This window comes from Dermacentor albipictus, chromosome 1 (assembly GCF_038994185.2).
Source record: "Dermacentor albipictus isolate Rhodes 1998 colony chromosome 1, USDA_Dalb.pri_finalv2, whole genome shotgun sequence".
NCBI classification, from domain to species: Eukaryota; Metazoa; Arthropoda; class Arachnida; order Ixodida; family Ixodidae; genus Dermacentor; species Dermacentor albipictus.
In genome coordinates, this window is record NC_091821.1 from 464,307,038 (window position 1) to 464,322,033 (window position 14,996).

Sequence of the window (14,996 nt, forward strand, 5' to 3'; positions counted from 1 at the left end):
CATCACGGACCCGACACATCCCACGAGAATTGGTAACTCCGCGTCCCGGGACATCACTCCGGACCTCACGTTCGTCAAGAACGACATCCGGGGCGCGATCACCTGGAGAAACACGGGGACCGACCTAGGTAGCGACCACACCATTGTTGAAATCGGCTTACCGGAACACAACGACACCAGCATCAAAACACACAGATGGATAGACTGGGATGGATTTCGAGACGCCAGAAGCCAGAAGAGCGACGGTGACGACGAGATCAAAGATATCGACTACCATATTGAATCACCAAGAGCGTACGCGACGCGACTAAAGAGATTGAAACGGGTGCGGAGATCGACAAAGTAGACAGCCGGCTTGCGCATCTCATCGAAGCCAAACAGTCGATACTCAATCGCTGGAAGAAACAACGTCTTAACCACAGACTGAAAAAGAAGGTGGCGAAGCTGAACCGAGCGATCGAGGATCACTGCCGCGCTCTCTGCACGCAACAGTGGAACGAGATCTGCAACGCGGCAGACGGGCAGATGCACAGCGGGAAGGCGTGGAACCTGCTGCGGCACCTGCTCGACGATACCAAGACCAAGTCACACCAAAGGAACAGACTCGCCAGGCTCATACATCAGGCGGTCTCAGCAAACGGCGTCGACGAAGTCACCAGGCGCATTAACGACAAATACCTGCCGACTACACCTACCGAACAGCACGCTCCGTACAGCGGCCTGCCTAACGCGAAGCTCGATCGTGACATCGACGTCGAGGAGGTACGCGTGGCCCTGCACGACCTCAACAGCCGGTCGGCAGCCGGCCCGGACCTCGTCACGAACAAGGCTCTCAAGAACCTCGATGACGGCTCGATTTAAAATCTCGCAAAATACTACAAGTGCTGGAGAGCGGGCGCGCTACCAAAGCTGTGGAAGACAGCCAAGACCATCCTGATCCCCAAGCCGGGGAAGCCGCCGGACATGGATAACCTCCGGCCCATCTCGCTCACGTCCTGCGTGGGCAAGGCGCTGGAGCACGTCCTGCTCAACAGGTGGCAAGACTACCTGGAACGAGAAGGGCTGTAACCGGCCACTTTGATCGGCTTCAGACAGCACCTCAGCACGCAGGACGCGATGCTGCAGCTCAAATACCAAATCATTGATGATGGCGGCAGCACCCGCGACAACAAAGCAATCCTAGGGCTGGACCTGCAGAGCGCCTTCGATAAGGTGAAACACTCGGCAATTCTGTCCCAAGTATCAAAGCTCAACATGGGCGAAAGATCCTACAACTATAGCAAGGACTTCCTCACGGACAGGACCGTCGAGCTACGAGCAGGCGACCTACAGACTCAAGAGAAGAAGCTCGGAAGCACCGGCACACCGCAGGGATCGGTCAATTCGCCGATGCTGTTCAAGCTGGTAATGATCGGAGTGGCCGAGAAGCTCGGGCACATCGAAGACGTCAGGCGCACTGTCTACGCGGACGATATCACGATGTGGGTGACCGGTGGCAGCGACGCTCACACCGAGGGTGCGCTGCAAGCCGCTGTCGCCACAATAGAAGACCAGCTGGAGGGCACCGCACTGATATGTTCGCCGAGCAAATCGGAGCTTCTCATAATCGCACCTTCTAAAAACAACAGAAGCAAGACCAGACAACGCAAAAGCGAAAAAATTAGAATCGTCACCAAATCCGCCAACGTGATCCCTGAGGTCGGCAAAATTAGGACCCTAGGCATGGTCATCGAAAAGCACGGAAGAAACGGCGAAACTATCACCCGTCTCAGGGCAAAATCAGCCAACGCGATTCGACTCTTAAAACGAGTCACTTGCCGAAAGGCTGGCATGAGTGAGGAGAGCCTACTTAGGCTCGTGCAATCCTTCGTCATCAGCCACATCGCGTACGCTGCAGCCTACCACAGATGGCTGCAAAACGAACGAAACAAAATCAACGTGCTCATTAGAAGAGCGTAGAAGACGGCGCTGGGCCTGTTCGAGTCTACGAGCACGAACCGCTTGTTACAACTCGGATTACACAACACGCTCCAAGAAATAGCCGAAGCGCAACGGACTTCTCAACTGGAGCGGCTGTCCACGACCAAAGCCGGGAGGAAGATACTGGACGATCTGGGAATTAGACGCTCGAATGAGGTGGAGGTGAAGCTCCCCGTCCCCGAAGAGGTCCGATGCCAGACCAGAATCGACCCCATACCAAAAAACATAAATCCCGAGTTCAACAAGGGAAGAAGAGCGGCGTGGGCCAAGGCTCTCATTGACCAGCATGCCAACGACGAACACGCACGGTACGTGGACGTGGTCGAATACCAACGGAAAGCCTTCGCAGCGGTCGTCATAAAGGCGTCAACCGGCGCCACGAGGACGGCAGCGAGTGTGAGAAGCGCCGGAGTGGGGCAAGCGGAGGAGGTTGCCATCGCCCTGGCCATCGCCGACGCAGACTGCCACACGGTGCTGAGCGACTCAAGACAGGCGGTGCGAAACTTCGCCAAAGGCCAAATCTGCAGGGAGGCTGAGCGCGTACTGCGAGCGGTCAAACTAAAGGACCGAAAAGTACGACTCAAGTGGTTCCCTGCGCACGCGGGCGACGCATCGGGACGCAATGAGAACCATAATGAGAAGGCACACGCAGCGGCGCGAGCGCTAACCAACCGCGCCCCGGCGACAGACCGTGCGACGTGGTTCGGAACCAAGGACCGCATGAAAGATTACAGTGAAATCACGAAGGCCTACCGCCTGGCTCGCAGGACTCTCCCACCCCCGCACCCGAGACTGAGTCGAGCGGAGGCAGTAGTACTGAGACAGCTCGAGACCGGATCGCTACCGAGGCCGAGACTGATGAATCGTGTGTACCCCGAGACATATCCGGCAGATATGTGCAGAGTCTGCCGGAGGGAGACTGCAGACTACACGCACATCTTGTGGGACTGCGTCAAATATCCAGAAGATTCAAAATCAAGAACACTCCCACCGCGGCTCGAGGCAGCCGCGAAGAGCTATGACCGAGACGATCAGCTCTGGGCCGTCCAGCAGGTCCTCGAGGCGCTCGAAAGGCACGGACCCAGCGAGCCGGCAACGGCGAGCGGAGACCCGCGCCGAGTAACGGCGACTTCGAGGATGATGTAGGCCCTCGTCGGGGCGCGCGCGCGCTCCCAACTGCACGCATATATAAAGTTGTCTCCAATGCAATCCAATATCTTTTCTTGGAACGACGGTATTACCTTTCGTGTAGTAGGCGGCGAGTGGCTTCATCATTTTTGTGTTTGTGCCGTGAGGGTTTTGTTGGCTGGGAAAGTTTTTGTGTCGGAATTCCTTGTTATTTCTCGTTCTTCGTACGATGTTATTCTTGGTATAGATTTTCTTGAACAGTGCGGCGCTTCCGTGGACTGTGGTTGTGGCGAAATACCATTGAACAAGATAATTATATCAGCACATTCCCAACAAAACTCGCGTGGCGAGACAGGGGCACTGACAGACTCAGTGTTCTTGATGAAGTGGTTGCACCATCGTGGTGCCTGACGCCCGTTCGTGTATCTTCAACTACTGTTGACGCTGATAGTGTTGACCTTGTAGTTAGGCCTCTCCGCGTAAACTGTGCAAATAAAGCTATACTTGTGCCCTGCTCTGTCGTGTGCATGACGAAAGGAGTCGCCACATTGTGGGCGCTGAACTGTTCTGCCACGCCGGTTGTCCTTCCTCGCGGTATGAAAATCGCTCTTTTCGATGAAGCCGCATGCAGTTCCATAGCGGCACTAACTGCAGATGTCTTCACAGATTTCTCCCCTTGCGATAATGGCCATTTTGAAGAGGTAATGCTTGGCATGATCAGCAAGGCTCTCTGTACATCGGAAAAGCAAGAATGGGTACAGGTCCTTGTCAGGCATGAGGCTGCATTCGACTTCACGCATGGAGATGCACCCCTTCATTTACCGTCGTACGGCGCTCGTCACAGAAAGATACCGGCTCAGCACACACCATCCGCCAGAAGCCCTACCGAGTGTCATCGTCCGAGGGCAAATTTATTGCAGAGCAAGTCGAGGAGATGATGAACAAGCGGGTCGTTCAAAAGTCGTCTAGTCCCAGTAATCCTGGTCCGAAAAAAAAGATGACTCCTGGAGATTCTGCGTGGATTACAGACATCTAAACGCAGTGACGAAGAAGGATGTGTATCCACTACCGCGAATCCATGACGTCATTGATTGTTTACACGCTGCTTCATACTTCTCAACACTTGATTTGTGATCGAGGTATTGGCAAATACCTATGGACCCTGCCGACAAAGAAAAGACTGTTTTCGTGACTCCAGATGGCCTATTCGAATTTAATCTTATGCCTTTTGGCCTTTGCAATGCTTCTGCCACCTTCGAAATATTCATGGACACAGTACTACGTGGTCTAAAGTGGGAGATATGCATGTGTTAGCTCGATCATGTTGTAATCTGTGGCCGCACGTTCGAAGAACACAACGAGCGCCTTAGCCTCATTCTCGACTGCATTGAGAAAGCTGGATCGGTTCTAAACACAAAAAAGTGTCGCTTCGGCGAACGTCAAATACTGTTCCTGGGACACTTAGTCGACAAGGATGGCGTCAGACCCGATCCTCGTAAGATTGAAGCGGTGAGCTCCTTCAAGCCACCGCAGTCAGCACGAGAACTCCGCTCATTCATTGGCCTATGCTCGTATTTTCGTCGTTTTGTTCCCCGGTTTGCCGACATCGTTTACCGGTTGACAAGTATTTTGCGACAAAATGCATCCTTCAATTGCACACCAGAGTGTGACACATCATTCTCTCAACTCAAGTTTATACTAGCGTCAGCACCCCTCTTGCGTAACTTCGATCCATCTTGCCCGACTGAAGTTCACACTGATGGTAGCGGAATCGGGATAGGAGCAGTGCTTGTACAAAGTCACAGTAGTGCAGAACATGTTGTCGCATATGCCAGCCGTTGCCTGAGCAAATCTGAACGCAATTATACGGTTACGGAACAGGAATGCCTATCAGCCGTTTTCGCCATACAAAAGTTTCGTTGTTATCTTTAGGGTGGATCCTTCAAGATTATCACCGACCATCATTCTTTATGCTGGCTGGTCGGTTTGCGTGATCGCTCTGGTCGCCTCGCACGTTGGGCGCTGCGCCTCCAGGAATACGACTTTGTAATATCGTGCAAGAGATCCTCTTGCGACTACCGACTGCGACGCTGAGAATTTTGATGGCTGTCTCACTTCTGTTACTTTTACCTTCCCTGACACGGCAGGCTTTCAGCGAGAACAACGGAATGATGTTACCCTCGATCCGCTTTTTGTGGCCGCCCGTACTTCTAAAGGCAGCGGTCGCTTTACTGTCCGTGATAAATTGCTCTACAAAACTAATTACTCCGGCCATGGAGTGCGTTTTCTGCTTGTTGTCCTCGAGAGTCTCCTCTCCGACGTTCTACGCGCCAGGCATGACGATGTGGCATCCGGCCATTTCGACTTCGTACGAACGCGGCATAGCACGCAGGAGCGCTTTTACTGGCCCAAGATGTAAGAAACAAGCGCTCTGTCGCTAGTTGTTAACCGTGCCAACGTCACAAGCGACCGACCCCCGCAGACCCCGTTCCCCTTCGGCCATTGACACCGCCCAGGCACGCCGTTCGAGCAAGTAGACATTGACCTTTTGGGACCACCCCGTTATCTAACAAGAGCAGTTCGATAATTGTCTGCGTAGACCGTCTTATACGATATGCAGAAACTGCAGCCATACCATTTTCCACCTCCGCTTGTGTGGCGGTCTTCCTGCTGCGTTCCGTGGGCCTTCGTCATGGCCCACCACGTGTCATCACCAGCGACCGTGGTCGCCAGTTCATGGCTGATGCCATTGAAGAGTTACTTCGTTTGTCCACTTCACAGTTCCGTCATTTCACGCCGTATCATCCACAGACCAATGGCCTCGTTGAAAGGACAAACAGAACGCTGACCAACATGCTTGCCATGTACGTCTCTTCCAATCATAAGAACTGGGACGACGTGCTGCCCTTCATCACTTACGCATACAACACGGGGAAACACGAAACCATGAACTATAGCCCATTTTATCTCCTGTATGCAAGGTTACCGAGAAGCACTCTGGACACATTCTCACTCTTCGTTCTGCAAAGTGACGAATCTGCATTGAAGACTTTGTTTCTCGCCGAAGAAGCCCGTCGAATAGCTCGTCTTCGTACTCTGGCCTCGCAAAGTCATTCGAAAGAGCGATACGACGAGCGTCACGTACAAGTATGGTTGGAAAAAGGTGACTGGGTCCTTTTTTGGACACCGTAACGCAAGCTTGGATTGTGCCAAAGCTCTTGTCGCAATATTGAGGCCCATTTGAAGCTGTGGACCGCCTGAGCGAACTCACTTACCTCATAGCTCGCCTACTGTGCAATCGTCGTCAATCAAGCAGAACTCAGCTCACTCTTATTGCTCGCTTGAAGCCTTCTACCTTGCTTGTCCATCCTCACTCGTCCCACGGGCTTCGTCTGCTTGCGGGGAAATGTAACAGATACGAAAGGCACGGACACGAAGAAAAGAAATAGAAGACAAAGAGAACGAGGAGATTGAGAGGCCGGGCTGCGCCGCGATCACGCTACGACCACCGTCTAAATAAAACCATTTCTTAGCAACTCCTCGTCCTCCTTCAAGAGTTGGCCGAAAAGTATCTCCCGCTGGGCCCCTCCGATGACAGGGATTATCCTCGTTACCGGGGGGAGCGGTGGGGGAGCTCGACGCCCCCTTCACGGAATCCGAAATCTGGGAGGTGCTCCCAACGCTCAACGGTCGCTCTGCACCGGGCCCGGTGGCATCTCCAATAAGCTCCTCCGCAACTTGGGCGAACAATCAGTTGCGCTGCTCACAGGGGAGGTCAATAAAATTTGGGAAACGAGCCTCGTCCCGGACTCCTGGAAGACAGCCTCAGTGGTGCTCATCCCGAAACCAGGCAAACCTCTTGCGCCGGAAAACATGCGACCCATCTCGCTTACGTCCTGCGTGGGTAAGGTGGCCGAACATACCACTCACAACCGTATATCTAGGCACATAGAAACTAATGAGTTATTCCCTCACAACATGGCCGGCTTTCGGCCGGCACTTTCCACACCTGACGTCATGTTACTTATAAAGGGGCAAATCATTGATGACGACACTAGAGACACTCGGGGCATCCTTGCTCTAGACTTGTCCGACGCTTTTGATAACATCTCGCAGTGGTTCGTGCTAGACGCCATCTCGGGCCTGTGCCTGGGGCCACGATTCCATGCGTACGTTAGCTCCTTCCCAAGGGATCGAAAAGCCACTGTCAAAATAGGGCAAATCAAATCCAAGGAATTTACATTGGGAGTGAGAGGCACCCCGCAAGGGGCGGTCATCTCTCCCCTATTGTTTAACATCGCCATGAAGGGCCTCTCGGACAGACTGGCCACAGTAAGATGAACGGGTCACGCCCTATACGCGGATGATATTACCGTGTGGTGCATGGGAGGGTCTGACGCTGCAGTTGAGAGTGCGCTCCAACAGGCGCTCGACATCACAAAACCCTTCCTACTAGACATGGGCCTGAGTCTGTCACCAACCAAGTCCGAACTTCTATTGTATAGGCCCACCCGACGGGGGGTTAGGTGCTGCACACCCTTAGATCAAGTTCCCATAGCCCTTTATACGAGGGACGGACAACAAATCCACAGAGTGATACCCTCAGGGTTCTCGGACTCTTGCTGGAATCTCGTGGGGGCAACTCACAGACTAAAGCCCGTATTACCTCCAAGACGGAGAATATCCTTCGGCTTATCCTCAGGATCTCGAACTGCAGAGGAGGTTTAAGCGAGAGCAATCTCCTCAGACTCTACCATGCGTTTCTGATGAGCCACGTTAACTATGTAGCCTCCGCGTTGCGCTTGTCTATACGGGATGAGGCCAAAATCAACGCCCTCATGCGCAAAAGCATCAAGCACGTGCTGGGTTTACCACTCTCTACCGGCACCGCGCGTCACATGCAACTAGGCATGCACAACACCCTATCAGAGGTGATCGAGGCTCAACGAGTGGCCCAACTAATACAACTCTCCTCATCGCGAGCGGGGAGACGCATCCTTGAATCTGTTGGATGCGGTCACCAGGAAATCACGGAGCGCATCTTCGACAAATTAGAAAAGGGTTTATTGGCATTTTCACAATTTAAAAGGTTGCGTGTACGATCATGATCAGGAGCACATGTATGCGTCGGAGCACACGTCCGCATCGTAGCACACCCTCATCGCACTTCAGATCCACTTTTTATCGCGTTTATTTCCTTCATTCCCTCGTCGAGGGAAATCCTTGACCAATCAGAAAACGCCGAATCGTTAACCACCTCCTTTCTCTATCGTCCCATTGTTGCCCTTTCTCAACGACCCACCGTTGCCCACTACGTGGAACCACGTGGCAAACTCTGAACCTGCTGTTGACGTCCTTTAACCTTAACAATGACCCTATCATCAATTAGTGGCCTCCTCTGTAAGGATCGGGAGACCGGCCTTCGCGGTAATCGGAGGGCGATGTTGTTTTCTTGAAGTGAATGAGGAGGCGTGAACAGCACCCGTGACAGCTGCATGTCCGCCGGTGAAGCATCCTTTGCTCCGCGGCATCACCAGGCCCACCACGAGTCAGCTCTCGCACAAGCGGGCGCTTGTTTCGCCCGTCAATTTTGGTTACGCTGATTTAGCATGGTGCTTAAACATCAATCACAAAACAATGCAACTGTATGCACTGTAACAGAATGAACTCAAAAAGCAGAAGTCTCATGGTGACTCAAAGGTCAGAGCGCAACTGTTAGAACCCACATAAGGGCGAGGATTCTCTAAACGCGGTGTTATAGGGTGTATTTAATGGTGTCACGTACGCCATTTTGTAGTCATACTCACAGCTCACACTGTGCTGTAGAGATAATCGGATCTAGATAGCGCGCAACCTTTCACTATGATGGATGTAATACAATACGGTGACTTCGATGACCGCGCTGCATACACCTTATAAGAGAAAATTCGGGGCCTTTCCACAAGTTGGATGACCAATGAAGCTATGCATGTGGGCCACCAAACTGTCCATTGCCGTGCGTCAAACACCGTGGCCACATAAATGGAAGGCGAGGGGTGACCAGTGACTCCTCCACGATGTTGTGCCTCGGACGATGATGCGGCACAGGGGGGAGAGATGGTGGAGTATATATACCCATGTATGGTTGAAAAACGTGGCACGACACCTTTTACTAACGAACATCGGCACGCAGAATAGACACACACTTCAGCGCACTTCGAGGGCACCTTCTTCTTCACCGTAGCCAAGACGATGGTGCGTTGGTCGACGTCCCGCAGTGCAGTAATGGTTGTGAGGTCACTCGCAAACCACAATCAGTCGCACACAACACAGGCCACACAAAATTAGTTCCCCACAAACTCCTTCAGAAACCTGGCCGTTTCTCTGGTGAAACATTCTAAGTTTGCGGGATCGAGGCCACATGGACGGTTAGCATTTTTTTCCACCTCGCGGTCTTGGCGAGCATCACGCTTACGGGAGCGCCACCATGGGAGAGCGGAAGGAAAGGAAAGGAGATACGCAAGCGCTTTGAACGCAGACAAGGAGAGGAAGGTGCGAACGTAGACATGGCCGACGCACATCAAAGTGTAGTATCTGTTCTTATTAGCCTATAGTATCCGGTAGGGGTTGCGTTTCGACACAAGATATTAAACTTATTTTCTCAAGATGACGGAATGCATGAAGCTTGCTCCACCTGCGCCACGGTTCGACACGGTATTGCACTATCTTCGGGATCGGCCCACGTTTTTGGTCTGCGGACATGGTCTGGAAATTAGCCATATAGAGCTTCGCTGTAAAACTAGGCAAGCAAGAAGAATAAGATGGTGGTCTTCAGTGTAAAGGTATTGCAGAGGAGGGGCGGGCGGAGGCGGTTGTCGCAAAAACAAAGAAATATGTCAGAGGCCTGCACGGCACACACAGCACTGTCACATCGTAAGCGAGTGCTGCGCACCGACTGTTTTCTCCCTCCCTACCTCATGTCAACGGGAACCTAGCTACCCGCTCGTCTTCACCCGTCTGCCCTTCTCCCACTTAAGTCTACCTCCTTTTTATGCGAAGCATATTACGAGAGCTCAACCCAGCTCCTCAGGCGCGGCGGTGTCGCCTTGAAACCACGTGACACCGTGACGTCACGACACAGGAGAAGTGGCTTTGGCTCAACTCTTGCAAGATGGGCTAGGTGGGAATCGAACCAGGGTCTCCGGAGTGTGAGACGGAGACGCTACCACTGAGCCACGAGTACGATGCTTCAAAGCGTTACAAAAGCGCCTCTAGTGAATGCGGTGTTGCCTTAGAAACTAGCTGTTTCTAAGGCTCAGGCGTGCGTTGCTTGCTCAGGCACACATTTCGTTGCCGCGCCGAACGCTGCGTTGCTCGACGCTCACCGCGTCCAATGCGGGGCGTCCAAGGCGAGAAGCAGAGTAACGCATGAGTTGTTTCTTCGTCTAGCCGAACCAAATATAGCCAAGCAACAGCAGTTCACCAAGCTAAACAGTGGTTCAACAACTAAAATAAAGGCTAGTATGCTTCGCATCCTGGGCTTAACCTTACCTAAGCCACAGCCATTTTTTTGCTCTTTTTCTCTCACTGGCCTCCTCGCCCTACGTAAATGGGACTCAGCCTTCCTTTTGCCCTGCATGGTTGCCAATGGCTGCTGTATATCTGTCAAAGCACCCAGAAGTTATCAATAAGTCTCACCACTGTGCCTTTCGGCTTGATGTATGTGAGAACGACCGGGCTCGCGATCTGCTGTTTTCGCAATAGTGCCGAAATGCCATTTTTAAAACCTATATGAAGATCTGTCCACAGGTCGAGACTGTTGAAATTAAGTAGTCATTCTGTTTACCCTGTGGAATCGCTCGAGTTCTTTACGTTTGAATATCGCTTTCCGTATATATATATATATATATATATATATATATATATATATATATATATATATATATATATATATGTGTGTGTGTGTGTGTGTGTGTGTGTGTGTGTGTGTGTGTGTGTGCGTGTGTACGTATATATTGTTGAAGCCCCCCACTGAAGTGCACATTCAGGAGGTAGCGGCAAGAGTAGAGGCGACGAACCGGTAGGCTCTCACTCTATATATATATATATATATATATATATATATATATATATATATATATATATATATATATATATATATATAGAGAGAGAGAGAGAGAGAGAGCCCACATGAACCGTTTCGTCATCTTTACTCGTGTCGCTACCTGAATGTGCACTTCAGTGGAGGGCTGAAGCTGAAATATTGATATGCCCTGTAAATAATATGTTCAAAAGTTAATTACTGCGTTTATTTAATTAGGGACAAATTAGGGACGCACACACACACATACATATATATATATATATATATATATATATATATATATATATATATATATATATATATATATATATATATATATGTATGTGTGTTTGTGTTGTGTGTCCCTAATTTGTCCCTAATTAAATAAACGCCATAATTAACTTTTGAACACATTATTTACAGGGCATATCAATATTTGCAATTATAAGCAAGTTTTCCGTACAAGCCAAATTACCTTTTGTATCTGAAAAAATGTGATTACGCGCAGGACATGGAGCGACCAATTTTGGTTATCAGAGTGCGCGAAAGGGCCTTTTCCCCGACCGAAACGTAGAAATTGTCTTTGTGGTGTTTTGCAACGTATATTTCTTCGCCCACAAACACACACACACAAACACACACAGACGCACGCACACACACGCGCGCGCGCGCACGCACGCACGTCCACTTCAAAAATTGGAGGACGCTTAAGCTTCGCCTTCAAGAGTGGAACGCGAGAGCGTTCCCGTCGACCCCCCAAGGAGTGTAAGACAATGGGCTACGGCGCAGCGACTACGCGCCCCGCATCGGTCGTGGTGAGCGTCGAGCAACGCAGCGTTCGGCGCGGCAACGAAATGTGCGCCTCAGCAAGCGACGCACGCCTAAGCCTTAGAAACAGCTCGTTTCTAAGGCAAAACCGCATTCACTAAAGGCGCTTTTGTACCGCTTTGAAGCATCGAACTCGTGGGTGAGTGGTAGCGTCTCCCTCTCACACTCCGGAGACCCTGGTTAGATTGCCAACCAGCCCATCTTGCAAGTTGTTTTTTATTCATGAAGTGCCTGCTGGGATTTATCGCTCATGGCCAACGCCGCCGACACCGACACCGACGCCGATGACACCGGCTTTTCTGCGACGCGAGCTCCTTAACGCTGTCGCGTTAAAATCTAACTGTAACGTAGCGACAACGAAAAGGTACGGCGGCTTTGCATTTGTCGCTAACTGACGCCTGCGCTTGTCAAAAGTCTGCGAAGTCCGTGCTTGGCGTGGCGCGCTGCTTCGTCAAAATAAAGCTGGGGCCGTGATTAGAGCGTCCAGATGCTTTAACGCGATAGCGCTAGCGCCTACGCTCGAAGACACGCCCGGTTACTTCGAAATATAAACAAATGACAGCGTTTTTTTACTCATTTATTTCTGGAAAAGATTCGTTAAATCGGGTTTCGTTAGGTCGAAATGATACACACACACACACACACACACACACACACACACACACATATATATATATATATATATATATATATATATATATATATATATATATCTTCATCAGCCGGGTTACACCCACTGCAGGGCAAAGGCCTCTCCCATATTTCTCCAACAACGCCGGTCATGTACTAATTGTGGCCATGCCATCCCTGCAAATTTCGTAATCTCATCCGCGCACCTAACTTTCTGCCGCCCCGTGCTACGCTTCCCTTCCCTTGGAATCCAGTCCGTAACCCTTAATGACCATCGGTTATCTTCCCTCCTCATTACATGTCCTACCCATGCCCATTTCTTTTTCTTGATTTCAACTAAGATGTCGTTAACTCGCGTTTCTTCCTTCACCCAATCTGCTCTTTTCTTATCCCTTAACGTTACACCTATCATTCTTCTTTCCATAGCTCGTGGCGTCGTCCTCAATTTGAGGAGAACCCTTTTCGTAAGCCTCCAGGTTTCTGCCCCATAGGTGAGTACTGGTAAGACACAGCTATTATACACTTTTTTCTTGAGGATAATGGCAACCTGCTGTTCATGATCTGAGAATGCCTGCCATACGCGCTCCAGCTCATTCTTATTCTTCTGATTATTTCTGTCTCATGATCCGGATCCGCATTCACTACCTGCCCTAAGTAGATGTATTCCCTTACGACTTCCAGTATCTTGCTGCCTATTTTAAATTACTGTTCTCTTCCGAGACTGTTAAACATTACTTTAGTTTTTTTAGACCCACTCTTCTGCTTTGCCTCTCGAGGTCAGTGAGCATGCATTGCAGTTGGTCCCCAGAGTTACTAAGCAAGGCAATATCATCAGCGAATCGCAAGTTACTAAGGTATTCTCCATCAACTTTTATCCCCATTTCTTCCCAATCCAGGTCTCTGAATACCTCCTGTAAACACGCTGTTAATAGCATTGGAAAGATCGTATCTCCCTGTCTGACGCCTTTCTTAATTGGGATTTTGTTGCTTTCTTTATTGAGGGCTACGGTGGCTGTGGAGCCGCTATAGATATCTTTCAGTATTCTTACAAATGGCTCGTCTACACCCTGATTCCATAATGCCTCCATGACTGCTGAGGTTTTGACAGAATCAAATGCTTTCCTGTAATCAATGAAAGCTATATATAAGGGTTCGCTATATTCCGCACCTTTCTCTATAACCTGATTTATAGTGTGAATATGGTCTATTGCTGAGTAGCTTTAACGGAATCCTGCCTGGTCCTTTGGTTGACAGAAGCCTAAGATGTTCCTGATTCTATTTGCAAATACTTTAGTAAATACTTTATAGGCAACAGACAGCAAGCTGATCGGTCTATAATTTTTCAACTGTTTGGCGTCCCCTTTCTTATGGATTAGGATTATGTTAGCGTTTTTCCAAGATTCCGGTACGCTCGACGTTATGAGGCATTGCGTATACAGGGTGGCCAGTTTCTCTAGAACAATCTGCCCACCATCCTTCAACAAATCTTCTGTTACCAGATCCTCCCCAGCTGCCTTCCCCCTTTGCATATCTCCCAAGGCTTTCTTTACTTGTTCCGGCGTTAGCTGTGGGATTTCGAATTCCTCTAGACTATTTTCTCTTCTATTATCGTCGTGGGTGCCACTGGTACTGTATAAATTTCTATAGAACTCCTCAGCCACTTCAACTATCTCATCCATATTAGTAATGATATTGCCGGATTTGTCTCTTAACGCATACATCTGATTCTTTCCAATTCCTAGTTTCTTCTTCACTGTTTTTAGGCTTCCTCCTTTCCTGAGAGCATGTTCAATCCTATCCATATTATACTTCCTTATGTCAGCTGTCTTACGCTTGTTGACTTACTTCGAAAGTTCTGCCAGCTCTATTCTAGCTGTAGCGTTAGAGGCATTCATACATTGGCGTTTCTTGATCAGATCTTTTTTCTCCTGCGATAGTTTACTGCTATCCTGCCTAACGGAGTTACCACCGACTTCCATTGCACACTCCTTAATCATGCCCACAAGATTGTCGTTGATTGCTTCAACACTACGGTCCACTTCTTGAGTTAAAGCCGAATACCGGTTCTGTAACTTGATCTTGAGTTCCTCTATTTTCCCTCTTACAGCTTACTCATTGATCGGCTTTTTATGTACCAGTTTCTTCCGTTCCCTTCTCAGGTCTAGGCTGATTCGAGTTCTTACCATCCTGTGGTCACTGCAGCGCACCTTGCCGAGCACGTCCACATCTTGTATGATGCCAGGGTTAGCGCAGAGTATGACGTCTATTTCATTTCTAGTGTCGCCGTTCGGGCTCCTCCACGTCCACTTTCGGCTATCCCGCTTGCAGAAGAAGGTATTCATTTTCCTCATATTATTCTGTTCCGCAA

At 50.0% G+C, this 14,996-nt stretch overlaps 1 non-coding gene across 1 annotated transcript; it reads left to right on the forward strand.

The window, feature by feature from the left end:
- The first annotated feature begins 9,651 nt into the window (after window positions 1–9,651).
- LOC135905645 (U2 spliceosomal RNA) lies at window positions 9,652–9,835 on the forward strand. The gene has a single exon (XR_010565437.1). It is a non-coding gene; the product is annotated as a U2 spliceosomal RNA (small nuclear RNA).
- The last annotated feature ends 5,161 nt before the right edge of the window (window positions 9,836–14,996 follow it).